General features: G+C 41.5%; 1 protein-coding gene across 1 annotated transcript in view; it reads right to left on the bottom strand.

Annotated features, from left to right (window-relative positions):
* Window positions 1–25,352, bottom strand: part of plcl5 (phospholipase C like 5) — a 222,898-nt gene that overhangs the window by 25,161 nt on the left and 172,385 nt on the right. The gene's annotated exons all lie outside the window — the stretch shown is intronic.

The raw sequence follows: 25,352 nt of genomic DNA, 5'->3' as shown, positions 1-25,352 counted from the left end.
GATCACAGATTCAAGCATCACAGATTGAGCAGGTCTGTTGACACAGTGAGTGGCATCCCTGCCTTGAAGTCAGAAGCTGTGAATCCAAGTGTCACTCCAGGACTTGATAATATGGAAGTGCATTCACATGAAATGGCCAAGAAGGTGGATTATCAACCTGCTAATCCTTCTAAAGCATGGGAGTGGCAGGTAGTGAGAGGTGCAGAGATTTCTGGTCAGCGATGTGATGGAAAGGAAGTTGGAGCCCCTGTCATCTCCAGACTGTACCATGCACGTAAAATTGCATGCTATCATAGAAACCTGGACATTCTGAAAGAACTGAGAGTCCCTTTGCTTCTCCACCTCAGATTTTTATTCTAAAAATATAAAGCCTCTTTAATTTTCTTACAGAAATACAATAGCCCCATTTTAGAATTACCAATTACGTATCCATTCTACAAGTTCATTCATTCTTGCAGTTTGTTACAATCCTACTCGGTGTTGACTCTCCCTCCCAACTTGGTGGCATCTGCAAATTTAGAAATTGCACTTTTGACTCCATGATCTAAAACTTTAATTAATCTAAATAATATGTTTCCTTGTGAATGATAACAGCACTGAAATTCAGAAAGCAATAAAACAATACTAATTCACAATTGACTTTTGTGACAGCTGAACATTTTTGAATCAATTTGAACATTTCCACTTCTCAAGGTAGTAACTTATATACTCTGTAAGTAGAGTTTGCCTTCCATTATCTCAGCCAACTGGTTTGAATTTCGGGAATAAGCTACTCAAATTTTAAATGAGAACCAATGGCACCTCACATAATTTCCAACAGGGGTCATTGAATCATGATTGGCAACAGAAACCCAAACTAATTTATCTCTTTCCTTCAGCAGGGTCACCAAAGCCAACATTAACTTTCTCACCACAGACCTGTGTGAAATCTGTTAACTGCACAGACCATGGGTCCAATGTGGAACATTCCTGATCTCATGGCCCAGTGCCTCATTCCATTTACCTTAACCAGTGGGGAAACCCTATACATAACTCTGTACTGTATTAATGTATTAATCTGAAATTCCAACTGCACTGAGGATTTATGTTTCACAACCTTGACTAAATGTGCATGAGGGGAAAGCATCTGAGTACTTTGGTACAGGTTTACTATGAAGGACATAGGACGATAAAGCATTATGTTACTGAGAAAAGGACATAGACAGGCTGGGTATTCAATCACAATCTATGTCAGCATAACTTATCTCATAGTAATGCTGATTTCAATGGAATTCTGTACAAATATTGACTGTGTTTGTGTGTGCCCTACATTACCAAAGCCACTGCACTTAAAAAGAACTTAAATTAGCTATGAGGCAAAATTGTGCTAAATTTAAATGTAAGTTGTATCTCAGGCTCACATTTCAGTCCGAGGCTGACTGCAATGTTCCAATGACAGTGAATGCAGGCTGGAGGAACAACACCTCATGTTCCACCGAGGGCTTTACAACATCTGAGGCCTAATATTGAGTTCAACATCTTCAGACCATGAACTCCGTCTTCCATACCCTCTCCCCAAGTCTTGTTCTCAAGGTTTTCAACACAGCTACCTATATTTTGCTATTAACGCTGACCATTAACATCTCTTCTCTACAACCAACATGACTCTCTTTGATGTGACATTGGTTATAGAGATGTACAGCATGGACACAGACCCTATAAATCACCCCTCAACCTTTGATGCTCCAGGGAAAACAGCCCCAACCTGTTCAGCCTCTCCCTTTAGCTTAAATCCTCCAACCCTGACAACACCTTTGTAAATCTTTTCTGAACCTTTTCAAGTTTCACAACATCTTTCCGATGTGAAGGAGACCAGAATTGCACGCAATATTGCAACAGTGGCCTAACCAATGTCCTGTACAGCTGCAACATGACCTCCCAACTCCTGTACTCAATACTCTGACCAAGAAAGGAAAGCATACCAAACGCCTTCTTCACTATCCTATCTACTCGCAACTCCACTTTCAAGGAGCTATGAACCTGCACTCCAAGTTCTCGTTGTTCAGCAAGACTCCCTAGGACCTTACCATTAAGTATAAGTCCTGCTAACATTTGCTTTCCCAAAATGCAGCACCTTGCATTTATCTGAATTAAACTCTATCTGCCACTTCTCAGCCCTTTGGCCCATCTGGTCCAGATCCTGTTGGAATCTGAGGTAACCGTCTTCGCTGTCCACTACACCTCCAATTTTGGTGTCATCTGCAAACTTACTAACTGTACCTCTTATGCTCACATCCAAATCATTTAAATAAATGACAAAAAGTAGCGGACACAGCACCAATCCTTGCGGCACTCCACTGGTCACAGGCCTCCAGTCTGAAAACAACCTATCAGCGGTATGAGGTGGTAAGTGTTGGAATTCTTTGGTGGTGTAATGGATTATTTAGTCCAGTTTTGTGAGCGTTGTCTGAGATGCTTCTGTTAGGATCAGGTGGAAATATAGTCTGGGGATGACATGTGTTTTTAGGATTTCCAGCCGTTGTTGTGGTCGGAGTGGTGCTGCCTGTATTCCTTTAACCCAGGACTTAAGCTTCTCATTCCACTCCCCTTCTGCCACACCTGCCCACGAATTGACATGGGCACCCAGGTACTTCTCTGTGTCGGCTGGGGGTATGTAGGCTATGGTTGCCCTAATTTCTCTGCACACCAACCTCCCCCGCCCCCCTCAATCTACTCAAACCCTCTGAACCGACTGCATACCCTGCTCTAAAATCTAACCCTGACTTTGCAATTAAGCCTGCTGACAAAGGTGGTCCTGTTGTTTTCAGGTGCCCTGATGGGCCCCAGTCATGCCTATCTCTTTGTGTGGTACATGGAAGACTCCTTGTTTCATTTCTACTCCAATCCCCACTCACAATACTTTCTCCAGTACATCGGTGCTACTTCCCTCTCTCGACCAGAATTGGAAAAGTTTATCAATTTTGCCTCAAATTTCCACCCTGTTCTCACCTTCAACTGGTCCATCTCTGACTCCTCCCCTCCTTTCCTCAACATCTCTGTTTCTATTTCTGGCAGTAGGCTGTCCCCCTGCCCCTCAATTCAAACCCACTGACTCCCACAGTTACCTTCACTGTACACCCTCACACCATGCTTCCTATAAAGACCCTATTCCATTCTCCCTGTTCCTCTGACTCCTGCGCATCTGTACTGATGATGCCAACTTCAACAAGGGGGCCTCTGAAATGTGCACCTTCTTTCTTAACTGAGGATTTTCACTGCTATGGTGGCAGAACCTTCAGTCAGGTCCAACTCAAATCCCATACTTCAATGAACAGAGACACGTACAAGAGTTCCTAGAAGCATGGCATTCCAACTGGAACGTTATCAACAAACACATTGACTTGGAGTTTAGAGCAGAGTGGTGCTGGAAAAGCACGGCAGGTCAGGCAGCATCCGAGGAACAGGTAAATTGAAGTTTCAGGCAAAAGTCCTTGGGTGGCATGGTGGCACTGCTGCCTCACAGCGCCAGAGACCTGGGTTCAATTCCCGTCTCAGGCGGCCAACTGTGTGGAGTTTGCATGTTCTCCCCGTGTCGGTTTCCTCCCACAGTCACAAAGATGTGCGGGCCAGGTGAATTGGCCATGCTAAATTGCCCGTAGTGTTAGGTAAGGGGTAAATGTAGGGGTATGTGTGGGTTGCGCTTCGGTGGGTCGATGTGGACTTGTTGGGCTGAAGGGCCTGTTTCCACACTGTAAGTAATCTAATCCTTCATCAGGAATGCTGCCTGACCTGTTGTGTTTTGCCAGCACCACTCTGATCTAAACTCTGGTTTCCAGCATCTGCAGTCCTCACTTTTGCCACATTGACTTGGATCCCATTTGCCATCCACTGAGGAAAAGAACAGAAAATGACATCACCACCAGAAATGACACCACCACAGGAAATGATGTCACCAACCCAAGGGAACCTAAATACATAAATAAAAAGTGGGCCATACCACCAGTGCTTTATCCACTGATGATGTTATCTAGAATGATGACAAAACATCTGAAAATGAACCTTCCAGCTTAGCAAGCAAACTTACTTCCATACTTTCAATCTTCACTCCCTCTCATCCCACCTACAACAGTGATAAGGTCCCCTTGTCCTCACTTACCACCCCATCATGTGCATCTACATCAAAAAGATCATCAGCTGCCATTTCTGCCAACTCCAGTAGGATGCCACCACCAGACATATATTCCTCTCGTGTCAGCCTTCCGCAGGAATCATGCTCTCCAGAACACCATGGCCCACTCCTCCTCCCCTCCTCACACATCCACAGCACCCTTCCCTGCAACCACAGAGGGCGTAGCACCTTCCCATTCACTTCCTCCCTCCTGACTATCCAAGGCCCAACACACACCTTCTAGGTGAAGCAGTGATTTACCTGCACTTCACTCAATCTAGTCCACTGCATTCACTGCTCATAATGTGGTTGCTTCTACATTAGGAGACGAAACACAGACTGCTCAACCACTTTGCATAACACAGTCTGCAAAAAATGACCTTGAACTACCAGTTGCCTGCCACTTCAATGCGCCACCTTGTTCCCTGGTCAACATCTCTGTCTCAGGCTTGCTGCAGTGCTCCAGCGAAGTTCAGCACAAGCTAGAAGAACAGCACTGCATATTCCACTTGGGAACTCTACAGCCTCAGGACCCAATGTTGAGTTTAACAATATTAGGGGTTGTGCACCTTCTCCCATGATCATACCCCAACTCCCACACACCAGGCCTTGTCATCATGTTGGCTGCTACCACACACAACTCATTGTCAGCCATGAATGATTCTCATTAGCAGCTATTCATTCTCCCCCACTGACCATTATCCACTCCTTTGTCTGTCTGACTGTCTTTCTCTCTGACTGTCTGGGCTCCATCTTCACCTATTGTTTACCCCTCCCCATTCCCGCCAGACCATCTTCAGCCTATATATCAACCCTTTTCTAGCTAACATCAGTTCTGAAGAAGCATCACTGAACCTAAATCGTTAACTGCGCTTTCCGTCCACAGATGCTGCCAAACCCGCTGAGTTTTTCCAGCAATTTCTGCTTTATGTCCATTGACTTTTTGCACTGTGAGACTTTTGATCTGTAATTGTCCACACCCACTAACTTTTCACAATTTTTCTTTTTGTTCAGTTTGCTTCTTCTTACCTTTGTCTGCAATATAAAACCTACCAAATTTCCACCTCACTTCAGGTCTCACATACAGTCACCTTAGACTTGAAACATTAAGTTTGTTTCCCGCTCTACAGCTGCTACCAGTCTTACTGAGTTTCTCCAGCACATCTTGTTTTCATAATAAATGTAAGCTTTTTGGTTTTTTTTAGATTAGCATCGATTGCAGAAAGGGACCCATCCAATGATAAGCATTTTGCATATTTCTATGCAGAGGCATAGAAACAAAAAGCAGGAATAGGCGCTTGGGCTTGATTCAATCAGATTGTGACTGGTCCTCAATCTGAACACCACCTTTCCCCATTCCTTTAATGTCTTTTGGGACCTTGTTTGAAAGTTATATTTTCCAAATTTATTACCCTGCTGCTCTCAGAAGTTTTTCAGATGAGGCCAGTGATTCTGCCGGCCTGTCCATCCATCTCAGTAAATGACAGACAATTCTATCACTTTCAGAAAGAACTCATTGAAGGTCATGCCATTAAACTCAGTAGGTTTTTACTTCTGAAGAAGCTATAAATGATAAAATAAACTGTAGCACGTTTTGCAGCCTGTCTGACAAGCAGCAATGGAAGGAAAGAAAGTAGACTGATTGTGATCTGTTCAGTATAAGTGGTGGATAACTCCATGAGATATACAGCATTAAACAGTTCTCCAGTTATTTCACAATCAAACTAATTAATAAAATGGTTCTTCTGATGGGTTAGGGGGAAGTAACTGGACTGAATTTAAATAATGCCAAATTATTGTGGTTCTGTTCGCTGAGCTGGGAGTTCTCCTTGCAAACGTTTCGTCCCCTTTCTAGGTGACATCTTCATAGACACTATCAACAGACACATCGAACTAGACCCTACATACCGACCACTGCAGCGGACAGCAACTGACAACCGGAAGTGGCAGATTCAAACCAGTATAAATGCCGGAGGAATCAACACAGAAGTGCTTCACAGGAGGCTCCCAAGCACTGAAGATGTCACCTAGACAGGGGACGAAACGTTTGCAAGAAAAACTCCCAGCTTGGCGAACAGAACCACAACAACAAGCACCCGAGCTACAAATCTTCTCACAAACTTTGAATGCCAAATTAATTTCTTAAGTAGGCATCGGGTGATGAGGCAAATCATTGCTCATTCGCTTCAGTTGTGGAGATAAGGAACAAGCCAGGAAAATTCCAATCTGGAAAAGGGATTGTTAAAAGAATGTTTTTATTGTTGATATTGAAACATTATTAATTTTGTTCTGGCATTGTCATAACAGGATGCTTAGTGACAATGTTCTCAAATCAACAGGGATTCCCATAATTTTACTGGAAAAGTGGCTGGCACCCAAATAATAGGAAAATAGGGTGAGGCAATCATACAAAAAGTGAGATGGAGAAATGAAACAGAAATAAAGACTGCTAAGGGAGAGACAACAAAGAACAAAATAGATTGAGAGAGCCACAGATACAGCCAAAGGGAAGTAGAAAAAGGAAGATAGACATTGACAGAGCTCAGGTCTGAAATTTCACATAAAATGCTTCTCCTCTGTTGCTGTAACTAACCAGGGAGGGTAAAGCTTTAAAGGTGCATTGACAGTAGCTCCAAGGAAATCTCACTCTCTGTCTCTCACAAAGAACACACACACTACAGTATATTGCCAATAGTCTACAATAGACATTATGCAATAGACACATTGTCCTCCTGTGTAACACCAACTTAATCTCAAATCCTCAGTTTTCAATGCACGGGCTTCAGTGGGAAGTAGACATTTGTAAAGTAATGTACCAGTCTGAACAAAATATAAAAACTTAATATTCTTCACTGGATTGAAGATGCTTTTAAGGATCCTGATTTCCTTATTCTTACATTTTGTTTACAAAAATAGGCTTGTTTTATCATCATCTTCTGCCCATGACCAATCTTTGTGCTTCAGACAAACATTAAAAGTAATTATCTGGTTATTATTAAATAGCTTTCTGTGGGGGCTTGCTATGCTTAAACTGGTTGTCATGTATCCTACAATTTAACAGTAATTGTACATCAATAAGTACTTCATCAGACGTAATGTGCTTTGGGATGCCCAGGCTTTAAACAAGATGCTTTATAAATGTAAATCTTCCCTTCCTTCTTTCTATAAAGTGTAACTTTGTCTTTGCTCCTAAACTTTTCCACCATCTCTTTCAGTCCTGGGCAGAATACAAGAAAAGATTTACCTGACCAGGAGTCCCTTTCTAGTCTGCTCATTCCATAATCAACTTCTCTTTAATGGCTCTTCCCTCGGAGGACAGATGTTCTGAAGTCTACACTGACTCCCTCTAAGCTCCTATTTTGCACGTGACATGCTTTTGTACTTCTCTATGCTCCAACCGCATTGAGATCAAAACCCACCGTACAATCTCCTATTCAACACAAATCTAATCTCAGCACCTCAACACTCCAAAACACCACATACCTTGATCCTTGTTGTAACTTCATTGGTTTATTGTATATTTTGTAAATGTCACAGCAATACAGAGATGGCACTAATTTCTAAATGAGCAATGGGTTCATTACAGTGCTTCAAATATCTTAGGGCAGCACAGTGGCTCAGTGGTAAGCACTGCTGCCTCACAGCACCAGCAAGGCAGGTTCAATTCCAGCCTTGGGCGACTGTCTGTGTGGAGTTTGCACATTCTTCCTGTGTCTGCGTGGGTACCTCTGGGTGCTCCGGTTTCCTCCCACAGTCACAAAGATGTGCAGGCCAGGTGAATTGGCCATGCTAAATTACCCGTAGTGTTAGGTGCATTAGTCAGAGGGAAATGAGTCTGGTTGGGTAACTCTTTGGAGAGTCGGCATGGACTTGTTGGGCCAAAGGGCCTGTTTCCACACTGTAGGGAATCTAATCTACTTGCAGTTCCTGAAGTATATGTTTGCTTTATTATGAGTCTACACCCAAGCTTAATCAATCAAGCATAGCGAGCATAGATCAGTTATTAAACCCTCCTAATCAAACAGAGAGTCCTTTATTCCTTGGGATAACCCACAGGTTTTGCAACGTGGAGATTATTGTCCTCCCATTTTGCTTCATCTTCGCATTTCACTCCCGGACTATCAGCTGTTGCCCTTTGTCTCACAAATGCAAAAATTATAGTAATTATTATTTAGCACATTGCCCCAATAAATTCATCATACCAAGGCCCTTTCAGTAACTATGCAAGAGAAGCTGGAAAAATGTGGTAAAAACAAAAAGGAATACAATAAGGAAAGGTCAGGATACAATCTGGCAGTGCAGCCACTAAGGTAATATGTCAAATCCTCGCCACTCACATATCACCCAATATTAGATATTCAGCAACACACAGAGGTGGACCTTAATAACGGGTTCTTTCAGGTCTGATGAATTACAGATTCAGAATCCTACTGTATGATTTCTCAACTTATGAATTTGAGGGAGAGGGAGAAAAGCAGAATGAAGTTATCCTTAAAAGCTCTTTATGATTTAAGATCAATTTGAAACATATTTTGTTATGAGTACACTTCAGGGAAAAAAGAAACTAAGAGCCAGACATTTGTTCAGTGTTCAGTGGAACTCAGCCAGGAAGATGAAGGTTTGAAGCATCTGAAATGGTGCAATACAGCTACAGTACCTTCGTTCATTAAAAATTAATATTTGGTTTCTAGATTGATGCAAGTGGCCTAGCTTAGTTGAATTGCATATTTATATACTGCATCATTTGTTCAGTTCTATTATATTTTCACTTGTTTCCCCTGCTTGGCTCCTAGTGACTGAAGTATTTGATCAAAACCTTATTTTTCAGGCTTATCGGTGATTGCAGGCATGAAACAGGGACACAGAGTGTGTCTCAACCAACCAATGCTAAAGGTGCCCCTATTTTGTCCATCTCTAATTTGACTTGCAACCTTGTTTTCCAGAGCTAGCATTGCCAGATATGCATAGACTTCATCCTTGTAGTAGACCTTTTTCTTTCTGCCCATATTGTACCTTTTCCTTTCACACATTTGCTGGATGAGCTTACTGGGGGGGGGGGGGGGGGGGGGGCACGATGCTAAACAAGGATCAAGAGCAGGAACCTTGTCCAATTCTCTTATATTGAGACAAGAGGTGACACTCCTAATGCCAATGTGGTTCACTCAGCACAGTGCAGAGATTGAACTTGGAAAATCAGAATTCAACTAACCTTCAAACGTCAGACCACAGTAAAAACCTCCAGCAATGTAGGAATCTCAGTGGTACAATGACATGTCAGCCTACATTATGTGTTCAAGCCCTGCAATGATAGTTGAACTCATGACATTCTGAATAGGCTAATTGCTACTAACTGAGTGAAGTTGACAGGAGGTTCAAAGTAAATGAGGAAATGCAGTGACTTTTTGAGTTGCTCGTCTAAAGAGGGATTTCTGAAGTGCCCCTGGAAGTCACAGGAGCAATATAGCTATAGACCTTAGCAGTGTACAGTGATGCAGTGCTAATGTCACTGGACTAGTAATCTAAAACCACAAGTTAATGAGGACTTTGGGTTCAAATCCCACCATGATAATTTGAACTTAGTAAAAATATGGAATTAAAAAAAGCCAGAAATATGTAACATTATGGATAGTTGTTAAAAACCATCTGGTTTGCTAAAACTCTCTAGTGAATGAAATCTGCCATCCTTACTTGGTTAGAGCTATCAAATTGATAACAATCAGATTGACTCTTAACTGCCTACTGGGCAATTAGAGATGGGCAATAAATCCTGGCCAAATCAGCCCCACCCATTTATCATGAACAAATAACTTTTAAAAGCCCTCTTCTTTGACTATGAATGAGCTCAGCACTGGTTAGCTTATACAGTTCAGTTCTACAGCTTCTCTCATTGTATACTGAAGCAATTGTCCTATCACAAAGAATGAAAGAAGTCCTTTGGCTCCTTATGTGATTGAAAGAGCTATCCAGTCAGTCTCACTCCCAATCTTTCCCCAGAGTTCTGCAAGTAGTTCCATGAGCAGCAATTAGTCATAAATCACAACTTTCTAACAATTGTTTATGGGTAACTATTTGTTATTTCGTCACTGTGATTTCAATCTTGTCATGTAAATGTGACATGTTCTGCCACACCGGGAGATAAGGCTACGATAGCAACTGGAAACAACTCTTGGTTATCATTGAAACCTCCATTCTGCATTTTCTAAAAATTAGCCATCAATAGCATTTTAACAGATGAAGATAACCATTCACTATTTCTCTTCACATTTTCAAAAGAAGTGGCAGTGAACAGTTTTTCCAGTCGGTCAGCATTAGGTGGCTAATTGTATCCTGTGTTCCCTCCCCTTCCCAAGTTCAATTTGTATACTGTACTAAGCAAGCCACATTGGCAGTAGGAGTGTCACAACAAGTAGACAACTGGGCTAGGTCACGTCTCTTGATCATTAACTAACAACCTGGCAAGCTTGAGGTGACCACTGGGCTGAGTGAGATACTGTCTGTCTTCCAATTTTGTACTGGCAGTCACTGTTATGACTGACATAAGAGATTTCAATAGTAGTCACTTGAAGCCAAAAACAGCAAACATAATAAAACTGAATAAATTATAAAACTGAATAAATTATATATCTTATAAATATGCAATGCAACAAAGTGAGGCCATTTGCATCAATCTAGAGAATAAATATTAATGTTTAATGAACAACATACTGTGGATCTGCACCAGCATATCAAAGGCTCCAATCCTGAAATATTTTGGATCAGTTCCACTTGTCCAACCCTTAGTTTTAGTGTATGATGTAATAAATTGAGGCACAGCCTACCCTTTCAGTAGCATGGAAAATATTCCACGGTACTACTTGAAGGAGGACAGCAAGCTTGCTCTTCTGTATTGCCCAACATTCCTTCCTCAACTAAAAACCACAAAATACAGATTATTTAGTTCGTCAGTCACCTATTTATGGGGCTTTGCAATGCACATAATAAATGAACTTTGTAAGTAATTTATAACTGTTGAAAATTAATTCACTGGCTACGAACTCCTTTGGGATATCATGAGGACATGGTGGGGTGCTTTGAGGACACAAGTTAATGCAACAGTAGTTTCAACATCTCCGCAGAAATTAAACCAATGAAATAAAATTCAAAGCGTTCATTTGTTTTCAGAGTTGGACTGCATCAGAGCAGCTGTTATGTAAAGTTGGTGATGTGCGATGAAATGACGCCCATTATTTCACCTCTTACAAATCCAGTTTGAAATGATATTATAAAGATGCTTTCTCTAGTGGCTGTAAAGGGCAAGAGTATGCAGCAAATGTGATAAGACAGTGCAAAATTCTATCACTGTTAGCTTGCCAATATTCACTGCCATGTAACATAAGCCAGTGCTCACACACCCTTGGAGCTGTGCTGGAGTTAATGACTGCAGGGGTGTTCAGATGAAATCTGAAATTGAATAAAGGGAAGTCTGTTCATTTGAGGTCAAAGTTACAACACCCATCTCACAGTCTCTTGGAGACATCCAGTACCCTTTTAATGTTTCATATAATACGATCGTTAAAAATCTCATACAGATTTGCCATCGCTATGGTAACTAAGATTTTAACTCTCAGTTGAAAGTAATTTTTTTTTGTTCAGGAAATTATTTTGTATCATGCATTGGTCTCCCTCCTCAGAATTACAATCAAAATTGACTCCATATCATTCCTTTCGAGTTTACTTCTGCCTTTGCAGAAAATTCAGTCCACGTACATTTCCAAGATGATAATTAAGTGGTTCCAGGGAGCTCCCTGAGCAATAAAACTGCAGAGAAGTTCACTTGGCTGTTTGCCCACTCTTCCAGCTCGAGTTCATTGTTTGAAAATTAGCAACGTGAGTAGTTCAGTGCTGTAAGAATGCATTCTACAGCCTTGTAGGATATTGGTCTTGAAACATAATAACCTACGTAATAGCTCTTTGATCACAGTCAAACTGTAAGATGGCAGATCATGAATTAAAGACAATAAAGCCAGCCTAGGTAACATCTCCAAACAGCTGGAGCATGGTGGAACTTACACCACAAACCCAACTGGGAAGTATTTGACAAAGGGCCATTGTACCAAATGTTAGAATGCAGGTACTGCAAGTAATGAGAAAGGCAAGTGTAAAATTGGCCTTAATTGCAAAGGGTAGTGGAAAATAAATGAATCACTTGCAATTATTCAGAAAGTCTGTTGCATCAAACGTCAATGAGCCAGCTGATTGGCTGCTGCAGGACTTTCCACTGGAATTACCAAGTTGGATCAGGAAGTCCTGCCCTTCTAGAACATGTAGCCAGTCAGAGGCTGGCATCTCGAAAACCTGCTAGCACCACAGCAAAGGCTCCTAATGGGAAGCCAACAACCATTCACTCCACCCATTGGAGATCGAGGATCAGAGGCAAGAAAGGCAACTAGTATTTGGGAAAGTTTTCTGGGTTTGGGGGTCTCAGGGACAGAAAAGCAGGTGGTATTGTAAGTGAGGGCAGTGGTCAGCTCTCGGAGGTGAATCCCTGACACAGATCCAATCCCTGGCTCTTATCCAAATTCGTGCAGACTGAGGAAACTTCACTCCAAACAAACTGAAAGCCTGCCCAGAATGATTTATCCATCTGGTAAGCCACGTTCTCATTCTGCAAGTATGAGAGTAATTGCAGCCCAGGTGGGATATGACCTTGAAGTAGTTGTTAATTGACCACCTAACTGGTGGCAGAGTGAGAAGATTGATTGTTTGCGTTCCCGTCCAGTATTTAATTTCTGAACTAGTGAGAAGGAGGCAAATAGCTCACTGGTGTCAGTCCATCTGAATATCAACCCTCCCTGCCAACTCTCAGGAGGGTAAATCCACCTAAGTGTCTCCTTAGATATTTTCCAATCAACCTGATCAGGCATGTTCTAACACACGTCTGCAACAGGTGGGACTCGATTCTGGACCTCCTGGTCTAGAGGTAGAGGCACTATCACTGTGCCACAAGAACCGTAAGTGCCTCAAAGAACAACGAACAATACAGACCAGGGACCACCCCTTAGCCCTCCAAACCTGCATTGACACATTTTACCTTTCCATACTAAAACTGTCTTTCACTTAGAGGATCCATATTCCTCCAGTCCCTTCCTATTCACGTAATCATCCAGGTGTTCCTTGAATGCTGCTATTGTGTCTGCTTCCACCACCTCTTCTACAGTGCATTCCAGGCACTCACCACCTGTTGTGTGAAAAACCTGCCTCGCACATCTCTTTTAAACTTCCTCTTTTGCACCTTCAACCTGTGTTTCCTAGTAATTGACACCTCCACCCTGGGAAAAAGCCTCATAATTTCTACCCTATCTATGCCATTCTATTAGGTCGCCCGTCAATCTCCTGCATTCCCATGAAAACAAACCCAGTCTATCCAACCTTTCTTCATAGCTAAAATCCCCAATACCAGGCAACATCTTGGTAACCCTTTTCTGTACCTTTGCCAAAGCATTTGTATCTTGCTGTAGTGCAGGGACGAGGACTGTATGCAATATTCCACGTGTAGTCAAACTGAAGTTCTATAAAGCTGCAGCATAACTTGTTTATTCTTAAACTCAACGCACTTCCAATGAAGGCAAGCATGCCAAAAGCCTCTTTTACTACCTTATCTACCTGTGCTGCCACCTTCAGTAATCCGTGGACTTGCACACCTAGATCCCTCTGCATATCAATACTCCAAAGGGTTCTGTCATTCACTGTGTAATTACCACCTGTACCTAGATATTGTCTAATCAACCTGCTCACAGATTCCATTACACATTTCTGGAGCATTTGAAAATTCAAGGTAGGTCTTCCTGCTCAGAGAGAGAGACATTACTGCAGGAGCCTCTATAAGTGCTTTACCTTAATTTATGCAATTAACAGATACATCCACTCTGCATGAAACAGGTCAGCTACAGTTCCACAAGGGAAAACAACATTGCTTTGTTGGTTGGGACAGCAGGTTTAAAATGATAACAGGTGCAGTATTCTGTCAAATGAAAATGTAACTTCTAATTCCGTCAAAACAGGCAGGTTATTTTGTTGGGAAACATGTTTGTTTGCCAAAGTAGGAAGTCTGTTCAGGTTTCAATTGTCTGCTTACTCCAGGAAAACTGGCTTTCGATCTGTGATGTTTCAGTCCTGGAAAAGACAATGTAACCTGTCATGTCAAAAGACAAAAGACTGAAAGAGAGACTGATGTAGATCTCATATACTAGCATTGTACTGTTTAATATCTCACCATTTAGCTTTGCTCCTGAGGATGATTTTAGTTGTAAATAAAGCCAGAACAGCAGTGTTACTGTGGCCTAAAGGTATAATAACTTTTGGCATTCAGAAGGCAAGAGTGGCAGACATCCAAAATATTTTCCAGGGACCAACTTATTATGATTGAAGGTAATTTTGAAGTCTATGCTAACTCAAATACAGCAAAGATAAAAGCTGCAGGTTTGCAGATCACAAGGCACTCTATTTCTCTATTCCAATTATTTTCAGTTGTTACAAGGAACCACCTTCACTGTGAGAATGACACATAAAGGGCCAAAGTTTGAGATGTCGGCAGGGTTGGAACCAGTAGTGGTTAAAATTAAAAATCATGCATATGGGGATATCCTGGATCCCAATGCCTGTGGACACACTCCAATTTCCAAAAGGCAGGGGGAATAAATGAGAAATTTGTTTGCTTCCAGTTAACAGTCGATTAACCTCCTTGATGAACTTCTTGACAAGCCAGGAAGTATTTATGCTACATTCAGCAAACTGAGACAGTCTGATAGGTATTAATGCATACTGTCTGGTTCACTCTGAGGGAGAAGTGAAACACAGCAGTAAAACTTATGAATGACACGTACTGGTCCGACATGTATATCACAAAATGGATCGCTATGACGAGTATAATTGGCTCCAATTAAGACTGATTACTAGTTTCTCCCTCAGGGAGATGAGGACGAATTTCTTTCCTCAGACAGCAATGAATCTACGGAATTCTTTACCTTATCCTTTATCTTTAAGTATATGCAAAGCTAAGGCGGGCAGATTTTTAATCTCAAATCAAATCAAGGGTCATAAGGAGAGGGGAACAAAGTGGAGTTGAGGATAATCGGATCAGCAACGGTCACACTGAACAGCAGAGTGGACTTGATGGGTTGAATAGGCTAATTTTTCTCCTATGTCTTATGGTTTTATATTTTCCACTGTCATTGTTTCCAACTGTGCAAGGACTGTGGGCATTATTTGACTCTCTAAGTTTATCCAGTGTGTATTAAGTGAGTATTTTATTACAAGAAAAAAACAATAATTTACACCAGAAGCTTATTATTAGGACAAAGATCTTGATAAATTTTAAAATGTACTCATATCAAAATAAATCAAGAGGTATTTACGGTATTAATAAAGAATAAAGTCATATTGCATCTTTTGTCCCTGTCGTAGATATTATTAATATCCAACCACATCATTTCTTGTGTTTCTGGCATAGACTTTAAATGTGTTAGCCTGACAATGATAATAATATTCTGATTGTTTGATGATTATTGAGCTTAATTTGTAAATTAAATGGAAAATTAATTTAGAAATGTAATCTAGATTCATATATATTCTATACAGTACATGGATTAAGTTATAGCATTTAAATAGATGGGAAGGAGCTGATTAAGATGAAACGACTTAGACTTAGGGAATAATTAACAGGATGAAAACATGTACAAATATCTGTCTATTCTCAACTGTGGGGCATCCCAGCACATTACTATAAAAGACAAAGCTGAAAGATGTGTGACAGCCTTCAGCCAGAAGTTCCAACTGGATAATTAATCTTGGGCTCCTCCTGAAGTAGCTGAAACTGTGTTGCTGGTTAAAGCACAGCAGGTTAGGCAGCATCTAAGGAACAGGAAATTCGACGTTTCGGGCCAGAGCCTTTCCTGATGAAGGACTCTGGCTCGAAACGTCAAATTTCCTGTTCCTTGTTTGCTGCCTAACTTGCTGTGCTTTAACCAGCAACACAGTTTCAGCTCTGATCTCCAGCATCTGCAGACCTCACTTTTTACTCCTCCTGAAGTACCCAACATCACAGATGCCAGACCTTAACCAAATCCATTCACTCCATATTACATTAAGCCAACATAAGATTAGTTTTACTCTTCCAAGAGATATGAGCATTAGTGGAAAGGCTTGTAATTGATGCCTATCCTTAATGCCCTTGAGAGGTGTGTGAGGGCAACTGAGGCAGTGTAGAGTCTACTGCGTTCTTGTGGGTCTTGAATCACATGTACAATCACTGACCAGAAAAGGAGAGCAGTTCTCTTTCCTTAGAGGACATTTATCAACCAGGTGGATTTTTATAACAATTAATGATAGCTTCATAATCACCATTACAATCTCGATGTGACTTTCCAATCACGATGTAACAACTGAACTGAAATTCCACCCCTTGGTCTTGAACCCATGTCCTCTAATCAAGGGTCATTATCACAATACTGCCAACTCCCAGTTGAACTGAATAGTCTATCTGTATGCTGTCAATTTGACATGATTCCATGGAACAAAGGCTGCTAATATTAGCATTACCAGAGTGCTGATTCGTCAAAATATATTTCAGATATAAGTAAAATTTCAAAAGAAATTATTAATTTCAGTTATTTAGCAACATAATGTCTCATTCATTTGAATTATAATGACGGGAAATTCTATAAACTTCTTGATACATCTCTTAGATTTTCATTGCTCCCATAATCTGAAAGCTTTATGTTTGATAGAAGCAGATGTGCGGAGAAACTCCCTCGTAGTAACATCATTAAATTCTGTTTCAGTGAGATCATGAATGCAGAATGCAATCATGACTGATTATTCCTAATTATGTCACTACAGAGGTATTTTCTATACAGATGGTTTAGTCCCAGACCGCCACTAACCAACGTTTCAATTTTCAGAAAACAAACCACACCAATTACCTAATTGGTAGTAGCAACATTTTCATTTGTCCTTGAATCCAAACTAATATTCATCAATGCAAAGAATCCAAGCTATCTGACTCTGATCAGCATTAGTCAAAGGAACAAGCTTATGCCTGGTAAGAGTTTAGTCATGTGTGAATAAGCCAAATACACCAGGAATTGAAGCCCAGCCAGCCTTACTCATCCAAGAGGCACAATGGACCATCAACACCAGCAAATTCAATCTGTAATCTTATGGACTAGCAGATCCCCCAATCCACCATTACTATCAAGCTGAGAGGTCAACACTAGTTTAATGAAGAACATGCCAAGAGCAGCACTAAGAAATACCTAAAAACAAGTAACAATACCATACCATGAACAACAAATAATTACTACATGCCAAACAGCATGTAATAGAGAGGACTAACCAATCCCACAGCTTACAGGTCTCCCATATCCAGTCATGAATGGTGGTGGATCAGGGAATAATTAACGGGAGGAAAACATGCACAAATACCTATCTATTCTCAACTGTGGGGCATCCCAGCACATTACTATAAAAGACAAAGCTGAAAGATGTGCGACAACCTTCAGCCAGAAGTTCCAACTGGATAATTAATCTTGGGCTTCTCCTGAAGTACCAGCATCACAGATGCCAGTCCTTAACCAAATCCATTCACTCCATATCACATTAAGGAATGGCTGAAGGCACAGTAAATTGCAAAACCTATGAATACATTCTAATAATAGTGCTAAAGGCTTGAGCTCCAGACTAGCTGCACCTCTAGCCCAACTGTTTGAATACAGTTACAACACAGACATCTACTCAACTTTGTGGTAAATTGCCAAGATGTGTCCTACACAAATCCAACCTGGCCAATTACTGCCCTACATGTCTGCTCTCCATCATCAACAAAGTGACACAAGAGGTTGTTGACACTCTAATCAAGTGGCACTTGTTCAGCAATAACCTGCTCTCTGACACTCAGGTTGGGTTCCACTTAAGGCCATTTGGCTTCTAACCTCATTGGTTACACTCCTGAACAACAGAGTTGGATTCCAGAGGTGAGGTGAGAGTGACTGCCCTTGACATTGAGGCAATACTTCACTGACTGTGGCATCAAGGAGCCTGAGGAAAACTAGTGTCAGTGGGAATAAGGCGGAAATCTCTCTGCTGGTTGCAGTTATACCAAGCACAAGGGAAGGTGGTTGTGGTGGTTAGAGGACAGCCATCTCAGCTCCAGGGGGACATCTCTGTAGATGGCCCTGAGTGACTAAGGCCCAGCCATCTTCAGCTGCTTCATTAATAACCTTCCTTTCATTATAAGATCAAAAATGGGATGTTAGCTGATAACTGCACAACATTCAACATCACTGACCACTCCTCAGATTATGAACAGCTTGCATCCATTTGCAGCAAGATCTGAATGATATTCAGCCTGAGCATATAAATGGCAAGTAGCATTTGTGCCACGAAAATGTCAGGGAGAAATCATCTACAAAAAGAGAGAATTGCTCCTTGACATTCAATGGCATTGCTGAATTCCTCACTATCAAAATCCTGGGGATCACCATTGACCGAAAACTGAATTGGACCAGCCATATAAATGTTATGGCTACAGGAACGTCACCATTGTTGACATTTTGTGGCATCTACTACTTCTGAGAATATAGGATGCATATATTCTCCTTTATCTATATTGTGGACAACTTTAATGGTAAAAGATAGACCATTGGTGAGTCTAAAAGAGGTGCTTAGCTAATAACATGGTTAACTGCATCTTAGCAATGAGGACACTATGCATTCCTAGTCAGGCATGATTACTAGCAGCTGTACAGAATACATCTGTTTCCCTACAAAGGCGAGTGCAGAATGCCCAGACTCCACCCAAAGACTGTGTGTGACATCATTGGTTGGAGTCAGTGCAACTTAAATATTAACTCTTTCAGAACCATTATCTCAAAACAATTGGCACTTCATCCAACACGTTCAGTATTCACTATCTTCACCACTGGCAAAATGTGTTTACCATCTCCAAGAGGCAGGGCATAACTCACCAAGGTTCCTTTAACAGCATTTCCAACTCTTTGACCTAAACAATCTAGAAGGACAAGGACAGCAGATGCGTAACAACACCACCAGCTGCAAGTGGTGACTTGAACTAAGTAACTGTGTCCTATATCCTTCACTGCTGTTCGATCGTAATCTTGGAATTCCCTTTCTAACAGCTCATCACCACCTTTGCTACGGCTTTTTGAGGTGGGCAGGAAATGCTGGTCCAGCCAGCAGCACCCACACTCAATGAATTAATTTTCTAAAAGGCCAGCCCTACAATCATTTGAAGGACTGGGGTTACCAACTCTTGAATAAACAAAAACTTCAAGACCTATCATACACCACCCACCCCCCCCCCCCCCCCCCCCCCCAACACACACACACACACACATCCTCTGCACAGACTTAAGTACGCACATGAATATATTAATGTATTTAGAGTAAAGCTATCAGACTGAGAAGAGGCATCAGGAGAGGACAGAATGGGTTTGCGTTGATGTTTCCTAATGTAACTGCCCAAAACCAATCTGAAATCTAGCACCAGGTCTCAATGTTATTATCTGATGTTCTGAAAGCTACTCATAGCATAGCTAAAGGAACATAATGTAGAGGATCATGTGTCAATTCCAATGACTACATTCCCAACTCTACATTCTTTGACAAAGAAATTAAAGTTAAGCTTTTTGCTTAAAGAAATATCCAGGATAAAGATACACAGTAGCTTTATCGTTAACCTTCTCTCTTGATGTGCACCTTTCACCTTTTCCTCTCCTGAAGGTATAATACATTCTAGCACCAGTGCAACTCTTAGGTATCTTGTTCATCTCTCATTCTTCTTCTTGTATGAGTGAATGTCAAAGGTCTACATGATCCATGGAAGACCATCACTGCCACCATCTGATAGCTCCCTCTTCTGATGTTTGCACTGATACACTTTCTAAGAATAATAACATGGTTTGTTTTCCATAATTTTGTAACAGGAAATCTTGAACTAACTGTAATCTCAGACCTAACAGTTAGAGGATATGAAGTAGGGTTTTGCCAGTGTTTGTTGCCCAGAGTCACACCGTGCTGTTTATCTATTGATCTGCAAGCATAGATTTATTTAAACCTCATGTCAGGTGTTAGATCTGATTGTAGCTGACATTTTTGCACCATTTGAGCTAACATTCAGACCTGGCAATTCAGTGCCCAGCTCGTCCACTTGTAAGCCCTAACCCTCACTGAAACATTTCAATGAATGCAACTTTTAAAGCGATTTCCACCAAGTCAAATGTGTTTTTTTTGGATGAATTTCCAAACTGTTGATTCCCATGGATTCTTCACAAGCATGAAATAAAACAAAATTAGATAAAATTGTTAGTTCAACAGGAGACCACTTGGCTCAAGTATTTATACTGCACAGAAGCTTCTCCTCTACACTCTTCATCTACGGTCTTAACATGTCCTGCTATTCCTTTCTCATGCACTGATCTGGCTTTTCTTTAAACCCATCTCTGCTATATTTACCTCAACTATTCCCCGTGGTAGCATATCCTACATGCTAAAGAGATTTCTCGTAACTTCCCCACTAAATTTTGTATTTGCGGTCTCTGATTCTGGGCACTCTGACAAGGTACAGAAATGTATGGGATCCTGTCGTGTGATAATGAATTTATTCCATCTTCAGCTGTTAGTCATTTTGAGGCTGTGTAGAATGAGGCCCTGTTTAAGTTTCAGTGCTTGGTTTCTGGCAAGTTCTCCAACACTGTTTCTCAACCCAAGGCACGGCAGACAAACACTGCCCAAGTTGTCACAGGAAAACAGCTCGACCCCTGTAGTGTGGAACATAGTCAGCCAGGTGGACCTCACAAAATATGAGTTCCCTGAATTGGGCTGTTAGCCAATCAGGGAGCTCTGGCTGACAGATATAAACAGGAGTGGCAGGAGTTCTATTCACACTAGGAGCCAGCTCTGAGCCAGCTGGGTCAGTGTCATGTATAATACACGTGTAAATAAAGGGTGACTTGGTGAAGGGATACCGGCCTTCCTGGAATTATTTCAGCCCTTTGATGTCATTTTCAAACTGAAACATAACTGCAGGCTCAATTCAGCACTTGAGGAAGCTTGGAAAGACTGTGGAGATTTGTGTTTTGTTTATATTCACATTAAAATAATGGCATCAATCCATCAGTACACCACATAAAAATCAAGCACAGTGTTAGTTCATCCCATCAAAGGAGGGAATTGAGAAGTTACAAGAGACCTCGGTGACTATGATCAAATAGTTTTTGACAGCGCTCATTGTCTATATTTAACTTTACCCAGATACAAATCAACGCCTGAGGAGAAGTGTGAAAAAGAAAAATTTGGGGTTCAACTTCTATAAGAAATAAAGACATTAAATGGTTCCATATATAATGTATAACATAGAACATAGAACATAGAAGAATACAGCACAGAACAGGCCCTTCAGCCCACGATGTTGTGCCGAACATTTGTCCTAGCTTAAGCACCTATCCATGTACCTATCTAATTGCTGCTTAAAGGTCACCAATGATTCTGACTCTGCCACTCCCACAGGCAGCGCATTCCATGCCTCCACCACTCTCTGGGTAAAGAACCTACCCCTGACATCCTCCCTATACTTCTACCCTTCACCATAAATTTATGTCCCCTTGTAACACTCTGTTGTACCTGGGGAAAAAGTCTCTGACTGTCTACTCTATCTATTCCCCTGATCATCTTATAAACCTCTATCAAGTCACCCCTCATCCTTCGTCGTTCCAATGAGAAAAGGCCTAGCACTCTCAACCTATCCTCGTATGACCTATTCTCCATTCCAGGCAACATTCTGGTAAATCTCCTCGGCACCCTCTCCAAAGCTTCCACATCTTTCCTAAAGTGAGGCGACCAGAACTGCACACAGTACTCCAAATGTGGTCTTACCAAGGTCCTGTACAGCTGCGACATCACTTCACGACTCTTGAATTCAATTCAATCCCTCTGCTAATGAACGCTAATATACCATAGGCCTTCTTACAAGCTCTATCCACCTGAGTGGCAACTTTCAAAGATCTATGAACATAGACCCCAAGATCCCTCTGCTCCTCCACCTTACTAAGAACCCTACCGTTAACCCTGTATTCCGGATTCTTATTTGTCCTTCCAAAATGGACAACCTCACACTTGACAGGGTTAAATTCCATCTGCCACTCCTCAGCCCAGCTCTGCATCATATCTAAGTCCCTTTGCAGCTGACAACAGCCCTCCTCACTATCCACAACTCCACCAAGCTTCGTATCGTCTGCAAATTTACTGACCCACCCTTTGACTCCCTCTTCCAAGTCATTAATAAAAATTACAAACAGCAGAGGACCCAGAACTGATCCCTGCGGAACTCCACTTATAACTGGGCTCCAGGCTGAATATTTACAATCCACCACCACTCTCTGACTTCGACCAGTTAGCCAGCTCTCTATCCAACTGGCCAGATTTCCCACTATCCCATGCCTCCTGACTTTCCGCATAAGCCTACCATGGGGAACCTTATCAAATGCCTCCCTTAAATCCACGTACACTACATCCACTGCTCTACCCTCATCCACATGCTTGGTCAAAGAATTCAATAAGACTTGTAAGGCAAGACCTACCCCTCACAAATCCATGCTGGCTGTCCCTAATCAAGCAGTGTCTTTCCAGATATTTGTAGCTTTGAAGATTTGAATAAGATCACTGCATGTGGTGAAATATAACTTAATGAACTATAACTAAAAAATTCATTAAAAGCCACATTGTTCCAACCCGTTGGAATTTAACATCTTTTTTGTAATTGATTTTTTTTTTGTTTTCAATGTATGAATATTAACAAAAATGTCTCTGGGAATCTGCCCAAAAGCAATTGCTGCAAATTGTGTGAAAGAGATGAGTAACTAAAAAGATAAGTTCTCTAATACCTGTCTATTGACAGTCTACAGCTGCTATTTGCACTTCTTCACACTGTAGTGATCAGTAAATCCTACAGTACAGATTCTAATGATGTTCATTACATTGACTGTTGAAACAAAATGTGTTTCTTTCAATATCTGCTTCAACGTATCAAAAAGAAGCCCACTCCTGAAAGGTTCTCTGTAAATTCAGCAGCATAACCAATAATCAATCACAGATCTGAAGTTCCTTTTAAACAAGAGAGTTTTTAATAAGTGGAGTTTTTATTTTAAAAATAGCCTTTATGTGTGGCACTTGTAGTTGGGGATTCTCCAATTCAGCGCCAATGTCCTTTTGAAATAGGCCAGCAGAATATTTTTAGGCACAAACTTAACCAGTTCAGATTCACAGTTGAGTGCGAGAAGCTTCACCAGCTGACAGGTGCCCATAGTTCAGCTCGTCAGCACAATTAAATTACTCAAACTTCTTCTTCAGTTCTCTGGAGAAAAGCCAGCCAGACCAACAGCACCATAATTTCCATCAAATGTACTTTTCTTGATAATCAGGTCCTGGAGTGGGATTTGAATGTCAAGCTATCTGACCTAAAGGTACGGATGCTGCCTACTGTACCACAATACCTCCCACACAGTTACACAAACATCCAAATACCCAGGTAGTTTTCAACACAACGCAGAACATTACAGCACAGTACAGGCCCTTTGGCCCACGATGTTCTGGTCAAACATACTATACAATAAATACAACAGAATTTCAATATGCTGGAAATCTGAAATTTAAAACAACCAAAATACTGGAGAAACTCAGCAGATCTAGAAGCATGTTCAGAGTTGGTTGGCTGACAGAAGGCAGTGAGTAGATGGAAAGTATTCTGCCTGGACATCAGTGTTGAGTGAGGTCCTGCAGTGCTCTGTTCTTGGGCCTCTGCTCTTTGTAGTTTTTATAAATGACTTGGATGAGGACGTTGAGGGGTGGGTTAGTAAATTTGCAGATGACACAAAGGTTGGAGGTGCCACTGATAGTATCAAGGACTATTGCAGGGTGCAGCGCGACATAGACAGGATGCAGAGCTGGGCTAAGAAATGGCAGATGGAGTTCAATCTGGATAAATGCAAAGTGTTGCATTTTGGAAGGTCGAACCTGAATGCTGAATATAGGATTAAAGACAGAATTCTTGGCAGTGTGGAGGAACAGAGGGATCTGGGTGTGCAAGAACATAGATCCCTCAAAGTTGCCACCCAAGTGGATAAGGTTGTTAAGAAGGCATATGGTGTTTTGGCTTTCATTAACAGGGGGATCGAGTTTAAGAGCCGTGAGGTTTTGCTACAGCTCTACAAGTCCCTGGTGAGACCACACGTAGAATATTGTGTCCAGTTCTGGTCGCCCCCTACAATAGGAAAGATACAGACGCTTTGGAGAGGATGCACAGAAGGTTTACCAGGATGCTGCCTGGATTGGAGGGCTTGCTTTATGAAGAAAGGGTGAATAAGCTCAGACTTTTCTCTCTGGAGTGAAGGAGGAAGAGAGGAGACCTGATCGAGGTAAACAAGATAATGAGAGGAATAGATAGAGTCAATAGCCGGAGACTTTTCCCCAGGGCAGGATTGACTGGTATGAGGGGGTCATAGTTTTAAGATATTAGGAGAAAGGTATAGAGGAGATGTCAGGGGTAGGTTCTTTACGCAGAGAGTTGTGAATGCATGGAATACATTGCCAGCGGTGGTGGTGGAAGCAGAGTCATTGGGGACATTTAAGCGACTGCTGGGCATGCACTTGGATAGCAGTCAGTTGAGGGGTTCGCAGGTAAGTTATTATATTTTACATTAGGATTAAAACTCAGCACAACATTGTGGGCCAAAGGGCCTGTACTGTGCTGTAATGTTCTGCGTTGTGTTGAAAACTACCTGGGTATTTGGATGTTTGTGTAACTGTGTGGGAGGTATTGTGGTGCAGTAGTCAGCATCCGTACCTCTAGGTCAGATAGCTTGACATTCAAATCCCACTCCAGGACCTGATTATCAAGAAAAGTACATTTGATGGAAATTATGGTGCTGTGGGTCTGGCTGGCTTTTCTCCAGAGTACTGAAGAAGAAGTTTGAGTAATTTAATTGTGCTGGCGAGCTGAACTATGGGCACCTGTTCTGTGCTGTACTTTTCTATGTTCTATGTGTGGACAGAGAAGCAGAATGAACACTTGGTGTTTGGTATAGCTCTTCTTTAGATCCTGTGCAGAATAAGCTGCAAAGGAGAGTCATATTGGACTCAACATTTTAACTGCTTC

The sequence above is a fragment of the Hemiscyllium ocellatum genome, chromosome 32 (genome assembly GCF_020745735.1).
Source record: "Hemiscyllium ocellatum isolate sHemOce1 chromosome 32, sHemOce1.pat.X.cur, whole genome shotgun sequence".
Taxonomy (NCBI): domain Eukaryota; kingdom Metazoa; phylum Chordata; class Chondrichthyes; order Orectolobiformes; family Hemiscylliidae; genus Hemiscyllium; species Hemiscyllium ocellatum.
The sequence above is the reverse complement of the archived record's forward strand: the minus strand, read 5'-3'. Positions and strand labels throughout refer to the sequence as shown.